This window comes from Atractosteus spatula, chromosome 11 (genome assembly GCF_055471065.1).
Source record: "Atractosteus spatula isolate fAtrSpa1 chromosome 11, fAtrSpa1.hap1, whole genome shotgun sequence".
Lineage (NCBI taxonomy): Eukaryota > Metazoa > Chordata > Actinopteri > Semionotiformes > Lepisosteidae > Atractosteus > Atractosteus spatula.
Genome location: NC_142716.1, coordinates 22,919,357 through 22,939,144, shown reverse-complemented (window position 1 = coordinate 22,939,144; position 19,788 = coordinate 22,919,357).

Below are 19,788 nucleotides of genomic sequence, written 5' to 3'. Positions count from 1 at the left end.
ATGCAACATAAATTGATATCTTTATCTTCTAAGTATCTTAATAAACTTTCAGCATAGCTTTCTCCCCGTTTAGATTTATTTTTCTTAACTAGTATACTTTAGATCTTTTTTTCTGAACCGGGGAAAATCTGATCATGTTTCTCTATAACAATAATAAAAAACATTGTTTTACATATCACCTTTATGTGATATCACCTTAAGGACAGCATATACAAGGGTTAATTGCACAATGGACCGCGCAAAGAAATTTAAAATAGTCTTCTTTAGGTGTGAGGGCAGGAGTGGATCGCAGAAGGCATAATCAGCAAATTAGGAAAACAACGAACAGGACAGGTGAGACGTTTATCCAGAAAACGAGTGATCAGAAAAAGGAACAGCTGTTATGCCCAGATTTTACGCTCTCTCTCTGCTGAATGAATAAAAGCATTTTATTAAAAACGCGTTTGCGTTTGTCTGGGTATTTACTTTGTAATCTGTGGTTTACATCTACTGTATTGCTTTGAGATGCCACTTTTAAAGGTGATATGTAAAATAAAGTTTTTTATTATTGTCATAGAGAAACATGATCAGATTTTCCCTGGTTCAGAAAAAAGACGATTAAAATCTGTAATCTTTCCACTTGTATGTCATCGGAAAATACAAGAAGTTTCTGCTTTGTGTAAGGATGGTATCAAAAAGTAATCTAAGTGGTGAGAAAGCTGTGCTCCTCAAAGCGCTTTACAGGATAAAAACAATAACAACAATAGTGTTAGGCTGGGCAAACGATTTTTTCATAGAAATACAAAATGAGATATAATGATGTGTTCCGGCTAAGACATTAACGAGTATAACCCCCCTCTCTGCGGGAGTGCTGGCTGTGACGAATTAAACCGGTTTCACAGGTATTTTCAAAGTAGAAGGGGGCGAGATTTCCAGCGAAAGACACCTCCCCCCTCCAAAAGCAAGGAAGTACAGTACTTACTAGTTAAGAAAGCTAGGCTCCTCAATGAAATCGCTTTAACATGCTAATGCGTTGGTGTAACAGTCCGGGCATGGCAAGCTTCTAATGTCAACTCGACTCGATTGGAAGACAATGAACATATTCTAGCCCTAAATGAATTAATAGCAAACATGGTTCACATAAAAGACATTTTTCCAAGAAAGTTTATAATAATACGATCTATAGTTGAAATCTGAGCCTAAATAAAAAGAAAAAGCATTTTCAGAGAGCAATTACGCTGTGTTTAATTGCTTCTTTTAATTGTGGCAAGCTTCTAATGTCAACTCGACTCGATTGGAAGACAATGAACATATTCTAGCCCTAAATGAATTAATAGCAAACATGGTTTACATAAAAGACATTTTTCCAAGAAAGTTTATAATTATACGATCTATATTTGAAATCTGAGCCTAAATAAAAAGAAAAAGCATTTTCAGAGAGCAATTACGCTGTGTTTATGTAGAATAAGTGATTAGGTTTATGAGCAATCTAATTACTTATTCGTTTAAAACGCTATATAAAATAAAGTTTATTATTAATTTGCTGGACAGAGCGGTGAACATTATTATGCATAAGACAAAGATAGCGATCCTGATCAGTTTAGGAATCTGTGTACGCTGTAAGGTTTTTACTTCTTAAACTTTTAAAATACACGTTTCGAATAGAAAGAAATCCTCTTCCTGGTACAGTATGTATAGCAAACCAGCACGTCTTTTTTCTCCGATCAGAGGGGTGTCAGATGGTGTCAGCCAATCACCATTCTGAAGCCCTACCATAATCTCTGGTATGGGGAGACCCCAGAATTCTGTCCCATAGTTTAGACAGACGATAGATACTTTTATTGATCCCGTGAGGGAAATAAAGTAAATCATTTTCATTTTAGGAAATTATTAAACGCTCGGTTAAAAGCAAAGGAGATTGTCTGCTATAGTGGACATAAAAACAAGAGTTCGCTGGCATTATATTCTAGAAGACACAGACCGGCGCCAGACCGGGAGAATGCCTGCAGCGTAAAAAAAAATGCCTGATGAACTAGGGATTGGACAGTTTCCAAGTGCTTGTACAATCGATGGAAATGTTAAAATAAATGTGCAAAAGAAATAAACAAAATAATCATTTATTTCTTTATCATATTGGCTAGCTAATGTCCTCTCTTTGCTAGTTAGTGGCTGTGTTTCTGCGTTGGGTAGCAACGGGTGACTGTTCTCAGGCGGAAGATGTAAACAGCTTAATTTTCGTGTTAAATAATTTTTTAAAATTAAAATTCATTCTATACAGCAATCGCATATTTGGGTACCGTTTCATAAAACTTTCATGCTTAAAATGTTTAGGGAGAAATGGAAGACTGGTGTGTATTTTTTCTTTAAACTACCAAGACCAGCCATACACAGTACAGTTTACGTACATACAGTAATGTTTATGTTCCTAAATTAATATAGTTCATGACCTTCAGATGCGTTATGCTCCTCTTCTTTTTATGCTCAGCTACTAAAATTTCCCTTTAGTGGTAAAATTCCATATAAATATTCAAAACTAAGCGGATTAAAATGTGCACAGTAAAGACATTAAATGATTCAATCTTTTCACTACCAACCAATGCACCACGAGTGCCCTTGTTGGTCATTTTGGCCAGCCAATCACTTACCGCGGGGCACCGAAGGGCTTGTGGGTAGTTTACCGTACCGCGGGTTTGTACCGCGCATTTTGAATGGCTGCATCTGTACTATTGTTTGTTGCAAATATGGATCACTCACGTAGAGTGAATAATATATTTTTGCATGTTTTTGTCCATGGTAGTGTGCAATGCAAAAAAAAATGTATTTTGATTTTTGACATCTTATTTGAAATCCAGGAAACTGGAAAACATGGTACTGTATATAATGGGAAATATATGCAGTATGAATAAATAAGAGTTCTCATGCAAACCTTTTTTGTAATATAAATAAAAGATGTGTCTTTGAAGCCTACAATATGTATTAAAATAACATCTAGCATAATACCGTACTCTATATCAGACCAAAAATTGCCAAACATAAAAAACATGTAAATTAAAAGGATATCAGTTATATAAAAGAAAGCTGATCCCATATGAAAGGTTTCAATTGGTAATTCTTATGTTTTTAATATGATATAATAGAGATTTAGACTGAAGAAAAAATCTGGGTTTAGTTCTCATCTTTGTCTATGACATTAATTATTATCAAGTTTTGATTCATAAATGAGAATGTGGCATGGATTGTGAGCTTTTCATAGTATTCATGGTGGTAATTATTACAATATAATAATCCAAATGCATTTTACAGTGTTTAAAACAGTCACACATGGTTGGTCAGAAATTTCAGTTTTGTCAAATTAAATATGAATAAGTGATTTAACATTTTTGATTTGTTTATAAAACTGGTTTCAAATAGTAAAACACTTTTCATGTGACATTAGAGTGTTCATACTGTATCTGTTCAGAAGCATAACAATTAACCATTTAGATACTCCAGTTTTGAAGAAGTGTATTCTGCATATTGAGTCATTTCTCTAATCGAGCTATGTTAATCCAAATTGACCAAATGATGTACTACTAGATTATCAAAACCTGTTTCAAAGATATATGCACATACCTTTCAATAAAAGAAAAACATGTGAGAATTCATCTAGAGTGCACTGAATCATGATTCCTTTCATCTGCTTGGAAATCATTAATCATGCAGGTCTTCCTGCAAATTTCATTTGGAGTTCTCCATTGACAGGTCCATTCTTATGGTAAACTGACTGCAGAAACTAGTAACATGTAGGAAAGATGACAGCTTTGACTTTCTCTTATCTTGTCTAAGTATGCAAGCTGAAGCAAGCTGCAATCTTTTGTGTCTGCATATTTCAGGTTGGCCTCTTAAGATGCTTAAATTGCTCCCGTTCAGGCTTTTTTTGAGCATTTCCAGTTTGACAGCTTTAAAGTTTAGTTCCATATAACACATAAATGTACTGTATTTTATGGTATTGCTGTTTTAGGTAGAAAGTATAAATCTTACAGCTATGACTTATTAAAGCCCTATCATGCTAGAATGTTCTTTTGGTCATATAGTACAGCAACAGTTTACTGAAAACATCAAGCCATTCTCCTAGGTGATGTGTGTGTGACACGTTGAGACACATTCAGGTCTATCCTGCTTGTAAGGAAGAATGAAGATGCCTCAAAAGCATTTGAGCATCTCATAGAGAAATGACAGGTCTGTGGATATTATTTGGGATTGCATCATTAGCAGTCAGTAAATACTATTTCCCAAACTGAATTTCTATCTGTAATTGATTTGACTAGATGTTTTGACAGAAACAGCACCTATCAAGTACTAGAAGAACTATAAGGTGCTCTTTCTATGGACAACTTGTTCTTTTTGCTCATCAGTATTTTACTCCTAAAATATTTTCAAATATGTAGGCATTTTTTTCTGAATTAATTCTGAATTCCGAGTTCTCAAAAAAGCTTTAGCTGGTGATTGTGACTTATATGATATGTCTACACTTCATTCTGAAATCAGGTTATCGTACAACAAATCACTTCCATTTCCAAATATTAACTAAGTGGTGAATATCATGCATGCATTTCCTATTGTGCCAAGTCTGTCAGGTTGTCAAGAGCCACATTCTTCTTATGAGAGCAGCAGAATAAAAGTGTCTCACTTTTATTGCTTGACATTGGCATTATAAATATACTTTAAGTATTGAATTCTTATAAAAAAAATATCAGTACAGTGCAATACAGAAGAACAAGAATGCTCCCTGCTAATAAAAATATATTTAGTTGGTTGACAACAGGTGGCATTTCTGTGCCATACCTGTGAATATTAGCATTTTTAATTTTTGTTCCACAAAACTCCAGTATGAACCAATTGATTTTCCCAGCAGAAAAAAATGAACTGAAAAGGCAATGGTTGTACCATTTTAGTTCTAAAAGACCTCAGAAAACTTCAATCTGATGTTGTAAAGGCCGCTTAATATCAGTGTAATCTATCATTCCATTTGGCCACAAATGTCAATCATTTAGCACATGTAAAACCAGATCGGAGAGATTCAATATTACACTGAGTGGTTGATATAAGTCAGAGGTGGAGGGCATAGATATAGACAAATAGGAAGTAAATAATTTAAAATTAAGATAAGTCTTAAACATAAAATGAAAGGAAGAAGCTACAAATAAGCCATTCCATAACAAATGTAGTTTTTATAAATACGATAGGTAGGTAAGAGATATTCATCAGGAAGTTTAAGCCATTTTTATGTTACATGTTAAAAATAACACAATAATCAGAAAATATCTGTATCTCAGAGCACATCAAACAGTGCTGTTTTTTTTTTAAAGGAGATGTTTTCTCAATGACTCAACCAGCAGTTGGCTTGCTCAGAGAGCAGTCAAAGCACAGTGGTCATGATATTGCTGGTTCAAGCTTATCATTGATAACCTGTTTCTGGAGTTCTCCATGTGCTAGTGGGAAATTAACAGAGCACTACCAGGTTAGCTGGGATCAGTCAGCCAGTGTACACACACCTTCTTCAGTAGCTGCAGGAATGCAGTGACATCAAGGAGATACATGCCACTCCACTAAAAAAAAAAATCAGTGATCGCTTTTCAAAATCAATGACAATTTCATCTAAAAATGTTGAAAACTTTACTTAGGCTCTGCTTTTGATGTCTCTACCAGATGATGTAAGAATAGTCTTTGTACCTCTGTCAGGCCAATCTGAACATGTCTTATGATATTAACATCTATAGCACAATTATGATGCACAGAACAAGATGATAACTGAACCCATTTTTCAAAAATGGCCTTGTTCAATGACTCTATATTCTTCTCTCCTGAGAATTAATTTTATCTCTGACACCCTTTGTTGAAACTATCATATTGAAAACAAATTGCAGAACTGATTTTTTTTAATCAATGCCATGTATTCAACTTCTTTTTCCAGTCTGACACATTTGTAATATTTAATGAAAATTAGGAGCTATGTTCATTTGTGACTTCTCACTGTCAGAGTGCTTTGGGATTCTGAAAAGACAATATTCCAGTGAGAGAAGGGAGAAGGGGGTATGTAACGGTGTAAGAAAATTAAGTGTATGTCATGGTTATGATAATTATACATGATGTAATTAGACTGATGAATCGCAGCATCTTTTCTTTTTCCTTTTAGTTATTAAAGAATGATACTTACTATGCATGGCACATTCTTACATAATGTGTTTGATCCAAAATTAGGTTGATGAAAGTTCTAAGACTTATTAATTTAAAGAAATACATACTGTAGCAGTGTTTTCATTACTTTGGTATGAGCGTGCATTAACAGATGAATGAGGCTGGGTGTGTAAAGGTGCCAAAACGGATTTCCAAAATGAGAATTGATTGGACCTTCTTAGTTAATTGCACCTCATTAGACATAATTTATTTGCATGATTTACCTGTATTCATGATTTGTGTTCATAAAGAGGCTGATAATATTTTGGGTATTTTTTTAGACAGTTAAATACAATAAAACAACAAATGTTACCACACTTTTTTTCTCCATGCACAACATGCTTTAATTGTGAAAAAGCATTGAGAATGTTGTTTCAATTCCCCATTTGGAAGCACTTGTCATCAAAACAGTACTGTATAGATGATAATCAGAAAGAAACAAAATACAAAGTAGAAATTAGTTTTTTTGGTATTAAAGCTGTAATTGGCTATGTGGCTTTGGGGGGGGGTTATGATAAATTGTTCGGTAAACATTTTGGTTTCAGTTGACACTCCATCTTTAGATTTTCTATGTAGAAGTACTAGCAGTAGCTTAAAGAGTGGTTATATGAGAAATAGCAGCTGCAATCGAAGAAGTAATTTCTAGGCTATCACCTTCAGTTGTAGTAAGCATTGCAGTTATGGTTTATTTTTCATTACATGTTGGCTGAATACAAATATGTTTTACAATAGATTTTTTTTTAGATGCAGCAACATTTTCTCCTTGGTTTGTGGTATCTTTATTGGTAAAATTGGGATCTGCAATACATAGAACACATAGAATGAAAAGATAAATTAACATATCAAAGTTTAGCTCCAAAACCTCTTAAGCTCTAAAAGGTGTTACATTAGTTCAGTTAAGCCAATAGAGAGTTAAGAACTCAGAATGAAAACCTGTAAACAATGTGGCCGTCCAGGAAAGTAGGAAAGTAGTTGTGTAGGTAAATTAATACAATATTACAAAGGAAATATAATGTTGGAAAGAACTGCTTCACTCTTTAAAATTTGATACTAAATACTGTAGCTGAGTGAAATTAAATTTATGCAGTTAAGTTGAGGTTTGTTATTGTAAATTCATTTTATATTATTTGTTATTTATATGATTTATATTTCTTATCGGTAGCATAAGTTTTTGATTCCTCCATGTCAGTTTTCCAGCAATTAAGTTTAACTCTGCAACACTTTCCAGGAATTTCTATGCAATACTGATGTACTTCAAAATTTCATTATCCCTTTTTCATAAATTATTTATTCATAGTTTGTGGTAAAATGGCTCTTTATCATAGCAGGTGATTTATCATCATCACTACATCATCATGTTAATTGTTTATCAGAGCTTATCCAGATCAACTTAAAATTATTTTTTTTTAAATCAGCTTAGTGTAAATAAAATGATCAGTTGTAGAGGCACAGTAAGGTACAAAATAAATCAAATGACATTTTGGTTAGCACAAAGCTGGATTAGTAATGCTATTAGAACCATAAGACTACAACAGTATACAAACAGTATAGTGTGGATACTGCTTAGTAATTTTAAGAACTTGTAGATGCATATTACATGTTTACAGTGTTGCATTACCAGTTTAAAAAGTAAAAATATTAGTGCAATACAATGTGAGCCTTATATTATTGATACAGAATTAATGGGCATTACCTGTTGATTCGTTCGTGAAGTATTTGCATCTTAAACCTATTTCAGTTTGACAGAATTAAGTCTACCTTTGGACACATTGAAGCAATTAGTCAGACATGCATAATGTTTAATACAGTCAAACAGTACAATGCATTTCATTTAGTTAAGATGCATATTTGAAAGCATGTCTCCTTTAATTTTAAAGTTCCACACATGACAGCTCACACAAATTATGCATAACACTTATGCCAGGTGATGCTCAGGTTAAATATGGAACATCCATACATAAGGTGTAAATTTTTTCATTGTTAAAAGATGTGCAAAGTGTCACAATAACATTTTATGCTTGACAACAAGTGCAAATGTTATATTATAGGATTAAAAAGTGAAGATATATACTGCTCCTTTCATGCACCAAAACATGGATGGGAATATGTTCACATTCATGTCATTTGTTGTGCATGATGACATCCATATGCTATTAAATGAAAGAGTGACTGCAAACAGCAAAAAAGCAGCAATAAATTTGTGGACCACTAATATATTATTGACATTACTGTACTATCTGGTTGGAGAGACTTTGAAAAGATACAGAATAAAGGATCAAAGAATCAGGGGTCTTCCCACAAAACAGTAATGATGAGCCCAAATTTTTGTTTTCTGTCTGTGTGGAAGGTAAAATGGTTTGTATGACAATAAAGAATGCCTGTAAAATAAAAGCTCTATATATAAAGGCAATAGGTGCATGGTTTTCCATGATTTTCTGATTCTCGTAGGTGAGACTTGAGAATCAGGGTAGGACCATATAATCATTGGTAAAATAAGCAGACTACGCTTTCTTTGAAAATTATATACAGTATATATATTTGTAACATGCTACTTACTTAGCTCTCCAACTTCCTCTTGCTGCGCCTGCTGTTTGACCTCTTTAGATTTGCTTTTGCTTAGCATATCCACCAGAAGCTACTCTCATCTGTGTTACTGCTTCTATTCCCACAGTTCATGCTACCTCCCTCTCCTCTGTCTTTACCCTTTTTGATCTCTTTGCTATCTTTGACACTGTTGACCACCTAGTTCTTATGTCAACACTCTGATTTGGGAATTTCTGGCACCACTCACACCTGGTTCTCTTGCCTCCTAGCTGATTACACATATCAGGTCCCCTGGTAAGGTTCATTCTCTGCTCCTTACTATCTCACCACTCACATCCCCCAAGGTTTTGCCCTGTGTCCCCAGCTCTTCTACTGTTCTTTCTCTGCACATACCCCATGGATTCTCTTAACGTATCCCATGCTTTTCATATAATTCTTATGTTTATGACACTCAAATCACCCTGTTCTTCTCCTACAAATATACTGTACATGAACCTTTTCATATCTCTGTCCCACAGCTACATCCACCTAGATCCATTTCCATCACCTCCACTCTTTTCTTCTTCACTCCTGCATCACCCTACAGTATATTCCTCCTATGTAAAAAAATCTCTATTACCCCTCAGTCTCCTGTTCCCAACATCATGCAAAGCTGAAAGTCTATATACTTACAGCTATAGTACATAACATGGCCAAAAGATGCAGCTTTAATTTTTGTATTTAATCCCAGACTTTAGTGGATGGTGAAGTGGCCATCAAGGCAACAAAATGCTGTACATGCCCAGTTATAAAAAATAATGTTGTTGACACAGGGACAAGAGCTCTTAGGTATTATTGCTCTAAAATCTCAATGTATTGTAAATATGTAACATACAAATTTTGTAAGTTTATGTTAATATATTTCTTTTTTGTTTAGTTTTATTGAGTTTTATCCTCTAGACCTGGAGAGCTACCACATTGGTTTTCATTCCTTCCTTAATGACTTTATTTGAATTAATTGTTTACTTAATTGACTATATTACCACTGCCTCCATGTCTTTACTAATTAAGAATTGCAAATTGCCTACAAAACCGGTGGACTGTGGCCCTCATAAGTGAATACTTCTTATCTTGGTAGTACATTCTTACAAATTGACCTACCATACAATTCTAGATTTGCTTGGACTGACTTGTCAATTAGACCTGCTGGCTTTACAAGTTTGCTATTTCCCTGCTTTCTGCATGGTTCAAAGCTGGCCTGAAAGTTAGGAATTAGATCTGTCAGTCTGTGGTACAGCTCAGAATACTATTCAAAAGTGGGAGTTATGCCAAATACGTTCCTTAAGATGCTTATAATTCTGGAACAAGAGATGTACACCATGCTGAATATTTTATTTACCTAATCCCATATACAGTACATTCTGATTTAAGTTTTTTTTTTCAGTGAAAAAGCTGAACTGAAGTGGGTGCTAAAATTCTATCAAAGGTTCTTATAAATTAAAAGGAGCTTAGAGAAAGAAAAAAATAAACATAGGAGAGAAAAGAGACCTTTTTCTCCTTAGGATATTGAAAAAGCTTTTGTCTGATAGGAGACATTATAAATTATGCCCTTCTGCTAGGCACAATCATTTTTTGAAGGGCATGTTATTTCCTTGCTTACTACTTATTGGAAAAGATGAAATGCATTAGCAGTTTTATGCATTTGACTTTGTTCAGTTCCATATGCAATTTTATTTCAAAGGTTGGATTTAAAATATCTGACATAAATGGAGTATTTCTGAATGTCCTGTCTCTTAACCCTTATTTCTCTGATTTGTTTGAAAACCCTACCAGCAGAATTGTAGGCAGCACTAATATTCTTCCTAACCCTTACTGTATCCCCCTGATTAAAAACCTTACCAGAAGAATTCTGGACAGTACTAATATTCTTAAAATGACAATCATGAGCTTATTTCTAAGCTTAGACAGTAAAACATTTAACAGAAATGCCAGTATACTGTTATTTTTTACATACCTCTCTATGCTATTTCTATCTTGACAGTTTGTACTGGAATGAAAAAATAAAACATAAACTAAATATTGTTCACTGATAATTGTAGCACTTAAAAATGCTGAAAATTGGATAATTTTTGATGAACTGTAATATATTTTGTTCGTTAAATACTGAAAAAGGAGAGGTATCAATCATGGATTGAGGATATAAGACAATAGATGTGCAACTTTTTGCAATGGTGGCTTATCCATAGCCATGATATTGTTTATACTAATCTTCATTGATTTAAATTTAATGCCCTGTTTGCTCTCCTGTGGCCAGCAAGGCAGCACTTGAGCTACTGAAGATGTGAATTATGAGGTCACAGTACTTTTTACTGTTGTGTTAATCAAAAGAAAGCAGGTTCCATTGATACTAAAATTTGGAAGAGCCAAGTCTATTGATTCAGGTGGTCTGTTCCCATTACCTGCATGAACAACTGCAGATTCAGGTTTTATAATTGAGTTTAGAATTTGTTTTACTAAATATTGAAACTACCCTTATGGTGTGATATGTGTTTTTTTTTAACTTCCATTAAGATGCTCTTGATTACTTCAACTACAAAATGAAAAGATTCAAATGTTTCTTATTCATGGTGACTATACAGGATTATAACAATTAAATATCTTTCAAATGTATTTCTCACTGAAATTAATTATTACAAGTTATTGCTAAATTGAGATTCCAATTCAGTAATAAATAGATTTTTGATAGTGATGGGAAAAATAATTTGATGGTTTTTTAAATTATTTTTTCTTTAAAATGTTTTCAATATGTGGAACATTTGTATAATGCAATGGACTGTTAAAGAAAATCATCAAAGTTCAATTTAATAACCTATTTCAGATCTCTTGTTATTTTTAATGATTATCATTGAAAGGAAAAATTACCCCCAAAAATAGATACAACAAACTAATTACCTTTAACAGTGGACTGGAGCAGTACTTCACCCGACCTTTAACTTCCTCAACTGAAGAAGGCTCCACAGCCAAAACATTGTTTCTTTTCTTCTCTTTTCAGCATGGAATAAACTTTTACTAGTCCCTGTAACAGTGTGTAATACCTTCACATGCTGTGTTTTCAGATTTAAGCATAATGCTACCAAGTATTTAAAAAGGAGGACCCCCTTTTCCTTATTTTAATACAAACTGGCTAGTACCATTTTTTTCCTTGCAGTAATGAGTGAAATTTAATCATGTATTTGAAACAAGCTGTTTTGATTGAAAAATGATAGGCCTTATAGAAAGCAACTGGAAATCTCCCCAGCCTTCGTGAATGGGCCTTAAGCTGTGAATGATTCCTGTAGACTCACACATGAAGGTCTAATTTTTAAATCTTCATACTGTACATTTAATAGTAAAGGGTAACCTCGTCTGTAATTACAGAACTCTACAGTAAAATATGTTCTATTCCTTATGATATTTATTCTGAGCTGAGTGGTAGAATCTCATGTGATCTGTATATTTCATTTGGCAAAATAGGCCTCAGAAGAGTAGCTCAACATTTAATTTTTCACAAGGGGTTATGTTACTGTTTCATCTACAAACCCACTGAATTTGAGACTGATCTAAAGGTAATCAGCTAAAACAAGCTGTTTGTAAAGGGAGACGACATTTTCAGAGATTCAGCACTGTGGATGTTGCTGTCAATGACAAGGGCATAGTGATTACTTGGATTTCTGAAAGAGATAACGATACAACAAATTCTCCTCTTTTTTAAGCTTGGAACCCAGGGAATTTTGAGAGTGGCTTTGTTCATTGATGTAACTGCATTATGTTGCATAATTGTATTATTGCTGAGTAACTACATTTTGTAATACTTAATAAAAAGCAATCACTTTGTAATGGATTAATTCCACAATACTTATGAAGTATATTGTATAATGGCTCTTTGTCTCTGCTTACATACAAACCCAGTGGGTGCGTTGCCATGGTTACCTTTTGGGGAGTGATTGGGGAAGAGGCCCCAAGGGAGTCATGCTGAATGTTTCACAGAACAGAGCAGGAGAAAATGTTCTAGTTTCAGAAGCTGATACAAATTAGTTAAGACCAGCTCAATGTTATTTTTGCTGAGAACAGACAATATAATATGTCAATGAGATTGCTGACATTTTTCACCAAAGCTAAATTTAAATGATGTAGAAAAAACAAATAATGTAAGTACTGTATATGGTACGGTGAATAATAACTGTAACTTTAAGAAGTTTACAAATATACAAAGGCTTCCAGTAAGACAAAACTAAATAACAAATACGTATATTTTAAACAGCAAAATTCCTGCTTGTATAGCACATTAATGGAAAAAGGTCTGAATGTTATTTATGCCTGCCTCAGTTCTGTTCCAACTAAAAAAAATGCCATAAGGCAGGAGAAAAAGTGGTCAAATACTTTATAACCATCACTGGAATTAATCTATTTAACCTTCACCCTACTGGGAATGAACACATTGCTATTTTAATTTTTGTAATAGGATGTATCATTGAGATTTTTTCATTAACAATGCCTCCTTTACATGCTCAGATTAAACAAGCTACAGTACTAGTAATGTTCCTGCTTGTTTAGGGAACAGACACATTTTTCATAATATCTATATTATTTGAATAATATTATATCTATAAGCATTATTTCTATAAGTAGAAATGATTAATTCTATAAGAATCTTAGACTTTTTTTTCAGAGAGATTTTGATTTTCTATTTTTTTACGTTTCATTCTACCTTTAGAAAATATTTTGTAGAATTTATCAAAATCATACAAAATAAATTTCCTGGATTTTTTTTAGTACATTATATCTGCTTAAGCATCTAAACAACCAAAGCATATTAAGCATAAAAAACAACATATACCACTCTAATCATGCTCATTTAAATAAAATAAACTAGAAAGTTTTTGAATTGTGATTACATTTTTGGTATTATTTTTTTCAATTGATCATTCATTTTTGAAAATATGTCACTTGATTAACTTTGTTTCATAAACACTAAATTAACTAATTGATTAAATTGATTGAGCACATATGGTGGTAATTTAGTCTGCTGAATGTCAAGCTTGGTGAAAAATAAAAAAGACAAACCATTATGTCCTACTCTTCAAAAAATACATTTGTTTCATTGACATCTTACAGGAACACTTCTGGTGGACTCACCAGCAGTGGAGCCAAATCTTATCTAGCATTGAATAAAAGAAGTGCAAAAGGATATACTAATTGTTGTGTAACTGTCCATGACCAATGGGGAGGTCCAGGCATGTTGGTCTGGGCAGGAATATCTACAAAACTCCACTTGTAGTAATTGTTGGCAATCTGACTGCATGGCTCGACACAGACAAATATTGTGATCTTGGGCTCATCCTGATTTGACAACACTTGAACAGACAGGGCAGTACTGCTCGTGTAACAATAGCTTTGTTTAAACTTAAGAATATAATACAGTAGTTATGCTGTTGATGCCCTACTCACCAGAATTCTGTCCCATTAAGCATTTGTGCGATGGGCTCAAATATCATGTGGCATTAAGGGTTCAGAGACCAGTGAACAAAATCCATCTGCAACATGGGGTAAAACAAAAGTTGCAAACATACAGCTTGTATTGCTTCCATCAAAAATTACAGATGCTACCAGCTTGTGACTTTCATGGTAGAAATTCTCTGTTCATCAACCCTGTTGCTAGAAAATGTTAATAAAGCTGTTCTCACTTGCACCAGGACAAGTTCTCTATAAACATAATCATATAACCCATTTGTTTTCTCTCTTCATAGCACACATAAAAATTTATTCACTTATCCAGTGTGTACATTCCAGCGCTGATTTCTCTTTAAATAACCTTTTAAACCTTAATGTCACTGTTCAGATATTTAAGCTTAAAATATTTTTTCACAGCAACAGCTGCACCGTTACACCTGATAGTAACCTTGTGAATGTGTTAAGCAAAAAGATATATATTAAATATTACAAGTTAGTTTGAAATGTGGTGGAAGACAAGGCCACAAGAAAATAAAAATAAATGCAAATGGTTGGTAGCAAAAGCAGTTAGAAAATGGATGGTTGGAAGCAGGCAAGGCAATAATTTTGTCAATTATTTTGTTACTTTCGATGCCAGGACAAAATTATTTTGATGTTACATGCTTCCGGTCATTCTCCATTCAAATAAGAATTGGTTTAGGATTTTTGCAAAGTAGTTTTATGTTTAAGAAAGTAAGATCCCCACATTCGTAGCTACAAGATCCTTAGTGGCATACTTTTAGAACTACATATTCCATGAAGTGTAGAACAAGCATAATGCATCAGACTCTTCCAACATGCCTATTAGATCATATAAATCACATAGACAGAGCAGAGTCTCATCTAGTAACAGCTAAACATCTTGAGGCCTGGAAAATTTTCTGAGTGGCAGTCTCAACGACTGCTCCTGGAGATTTTAGGTATAATGTAATATAGCTCCTTTATTTCTGTGCTCCCTCATCTCATGTCTGGTTATTACATACCCACAGAAAAATACAAATGCAAAATTACATGCATCCCCATATGTGTCATGTCAGGTGTCAAAATTAATTTAAAAACCAAAAACAGTATAAATGATTGCTGCAGGGCTTTTACAGTTAACAACCTCAGGGAATGACATCACCACAATAGGCTCATTATGAACTATGAATCCTGTTACACTTACAAATGCAATGGTTTTTGATTAACATGTACCTAATTAGAAAGTTAATGAAATAGCAACTGTGACTTATAATCATCTATCATCTCAAAAGTGTAAACCTTATGATGCCTAAAAGTGGCAATACAGGCCAGTGTCTCAGTGGATGCATGTATTATGTTGATCTCCTGTTGCTGAATACCATATAAATATTAAAGGCAATCAAATGATACAGTTTTCTTATAGTCATGTTCCATATAGAAACCCAGAGATCCATTAGTGTTGCAAGTATTCCAAATATATGCCTCTTGACCATATACAGAAAGGTCAAAAAGCTGGTCAAAATATAAATACATCAGGACAGTTTTATGGTGCAATAGTACAATAGAAGGTTTACAGTACGTTCAATTAGCACCAAACTGGTAGAACTGGTAATTCTATGATGATCAAAGTGAAGATGGTCTGAGTTTTACTGGTCTATTAGTAATATGCAGGTCTGTAACAGTGTAATTATCCTTAACCCCTGTGTACTAACACTTTAGCTGTATCTCTGCAACCTTTTCTTTTTCCTCTAGTGTCAAAAATATTTCTTTGACCATCTGCCTAACTCAAAATATCAAAATCACACATGAAATAAGAAAGAGTTTTATTAGCATCTGCAACAAATATTTAAATCAATTCCCTTCAGTGATTTCTATTTTTATAATAACGATAAAATGTAATTTCTTATAATACAAACATATTCATTTCAGTGCTCGCTCTGCAATTGTTTTAGATTATACAATGTCGAGAGAAAGATTACACAGGAAGACACCCTCCTTTGTGGGGCTGAATTCTAGAATATTTTAGACTTTAAACATAATTATACCTTTATGAAAGTTTTTAATAAAAGATGAAGATCATATGATTTAAATGTGTAACATGGATTATTTAATTAATAAAATGATGCACTAGTAAATATCCTTGTGTAAGTAAGTATACAAAGCCTCAAATTCAATAATTAATGGGACCTCTTTCAGCAGCAATGATTTCAACTAAACATTTAAGCAATAATATTACCCACGTCAAGACAAGCCTGCAGCTCCTGAAAAGTTACTCTAGAGATCTTTGTGACTTTCTGGATGTATACAAAAACATAAAGTTAATAATTCAGAGGAGGAAATGTGGTCGATCTACCGTAGCACATTTGATAGTTAATAGTAAATTGATCCAAGGATCTCTTTCTAAAAAGTAGTTAGGGTATTGACTTAAGCAACATGGCTGGGTAGCTTGTTGTCAGGAACAGTTCTTTCCGGGCCCTATGCAGACGACGCGATCCAGTTGGTGAAGACACAGTAGGAATAAAAACATGCAGGAGTAGGGATGGAGACAGGGGGCGTGTCCAAGAAGTGCAGGTGTCCAGGGGAAGTGAGTCCGAGGCGAACAATCCAAGCATAAATCCAAAAGGGAAATCCAATACAGAAGGCAGAGTCCAAGACCAGGGGATCCATCCAAAGTAATTAAAAACCAGAACCAGGTCGGGACCGGCGGGGCAGGGAATCAGGAACAGGAAACTAAAACCATAACGGAGCCAGATGCGGCAGGACCCTGGGCTCTCACGAAGCAGGATTCAATGAGAAGCGTCGGGGTGGCGCCTGCGTCTGGCTTTTAAGGTAGGGTGAGAGCTAAAACAGGTGCAGGTAATGGGGCAGAACAAGGAAGGGCTGGAGCGCCCTTAAGAGGGGGAGTAGCGATCGTGACACTTGTTCCATCCTCCCACAAACCTTACGGTAAAGAAGTGTCTCCTGTTCTTGGTTTTAAATGTACTTCCACATAGTTTCCACTTGTGCCCTCTGGTTTGTGTGTCACTCTTGATTTTGAAGAAATCCGCTTGGTTAACTTTGTTGTCTTTTCTGATGAAGCCTAATAGGTTTGTTTACCTCAGCCTGTCAGTGTAGCAGTTTCCCTTAAGCTCACAAATGCATCTGGTTGCACTTCTCTGGAATGATGAAAGCAACAATAACTTTTCTATAACATGGTGACAAAAGTTATACACATCTTTCTTAATATGGCCTTATAGGTATACAATTTAAACATAACATTCCCTGATTTCAAATATATGCTAATCCCAGCATTGTGTTTGCCTTATTAAATGTTTCCACACTTTGTCTATATGTAAATGTTAACATAAACACCTAAGTCTTTTTAATAAGTAGCTTCTTATATCTCAGTGTTTCCCATTTTGTATTTGTAGTTTACTTTTACAATATGCATACAAAACTCTGCCCCAGTCTACACTAAACATTGTCTGCCAGGTATTTGCCCAGTCTTGAATTTTATCTAAATCTTTTTAAATTTAATTTCCTGCCGATAAGTTGTTTGCTAATCCTCTTAATTTGGTACAATTATCAAACTTGACTAGTTTACTAAATGCTCCAGGATCTAGATAATTGATATAAAATAAGAAGAACAGTGGCTCTAGTTCAGATCCCTGTAGTACTCCACTAACCCTCTGTTTCCCTGAATCCTTACCATTTGCAATTTATCACTTGGAGAATTAATCATTTTTTAGGAACTTTATCAAAAGCTGTCTGAAAATCTAAATACATCATATGCATCCATTACTGTTCAGAATTATGTCCATTTTTATTTTTGTATAGGTGACCCTCCAGTTTAATTTTAATTCATTTAGTCATTTTTATAACCTATCATATAATAGAGATCAATTACAGAGCACTTATTTGTCTATAAATGCTTGATTAATTTTTTCTCAAACTTTTTAAGGATGAGAACTACATTAGCAATTCTCCAGAGTCTGGTTACTACGCCTGTATTAAGTGACTTTGGAAGAGTTGTGTCAGTGGCTTCTGAAAAACAACACTTGTTCCCTTGAGCACAATTGATAAGATACCATCAGGTCCTGGGATTGATTAAGTGCTTCTTATACCTGAAACACGTCTACCTCTTTTAATACTCATACTGTTTAATACAGATCCTTGTTCTTTTGCTGTCTGAGGCATTTTGTTGACTTCAGGTTGTAGGAGCGGGATAATATCCTGAAAGCATAGGGCACAAGGAAAGACATCACTTGGTCAGGACAATTTAGTGATTTGTCATCATTCATTAGTAATTATTACATTTTCTTTCTTTTGCCGTCTTTACCCAACCCCTTTGCCATATATTCCTGCTCTCCTCCTTAATCCCCACTTTAATAGAGCACTACTGCAGAAACATTTTTTCTTCTATTTTACTGTGTGGAATTAATGTCTACTTGTGCCCTTGCAACTCACAAGTTGACTCGTATTTATAAGAAAATAATTGCTAACTTACATTCAACATCTTGCTCATAAAGTAATTGTAAGATCTTAAAACACTGTTGATTGAATAGAATGTTTGTATAAAAAACTAACACTTTATTCAACTTTGTTCAACTTTTTTCAAATTAATCGTTTGTTGGTAATCATTTAAAATATCTATTTTTTAATTCAGTTGTATAAAATGTAATACATTATTTCCCGTGGAGAAAATATGAATGAATACTGGCTGACCATGACTGAGTAGCTTTACTGTAACATTGTAACATCACTAAAATAAGACTACTTTTATAAAACCTAAAGCCTGGGAGTATTGCTTACTATCTAATATATACCACAGAAGGAAATTATATGCTTGCTGTCTTATCAAAAAAAGTTATGGATAGCGGACTGCATTGACATTGTAAAATAGGGCCAAAATTTGATCATTTAAATGAGAAAAATATTTATGTCCCATAATCACAAAGCCTCTTGACAGTTTTGCTTGTGAGAAGTACATTGTTAAGATACTTAACCATCTTTTTTAGACTTTCTGACATATTTTTGCAGTTTCTAGCTAACCTGAAATAATTTCTAAAAGTTTATCCAAACTCTATTAGTTTGGCTTTCTGATCATATGTACCTGAAAAAAAAAACACTGTTCTTATTGCTGTTGCCTGTGTCACAAACTCCATTACCATAAAATCCTGTTGTGTCTCATCAAGAATCAAAAATGTTTCACAATTGTATGGCTGCATTTGAATTCCAGCATGGCAGGTGTGCATAGAATCAAACTCAGAGCCTTCAGCATACTACAGATAACCCTCAAGGGAATAACTGCCAGGCTATCCCTGCCTTTAATGTATTAATCATTTTAATTTCTTTAATCAGGTTTAAATGTAGCTAATTTCTTCTTATATAGTCCCCAGTGTTTTAACCAATTTCAAGTAGATTATATGCTCTATCGATAAAATGATTTATTTAAATTACCGTTATGAGGAAAAGAGTTATTTTATGGGAGAGGCCCTTAGCTGCTTATAAATCTAAATATCATCACAGTTAGGGATTTAACACTCTGCTGTTGTAAATTGTAAAAGTCTCATTTAGTTTTCTGTAAAGATACCATACTTT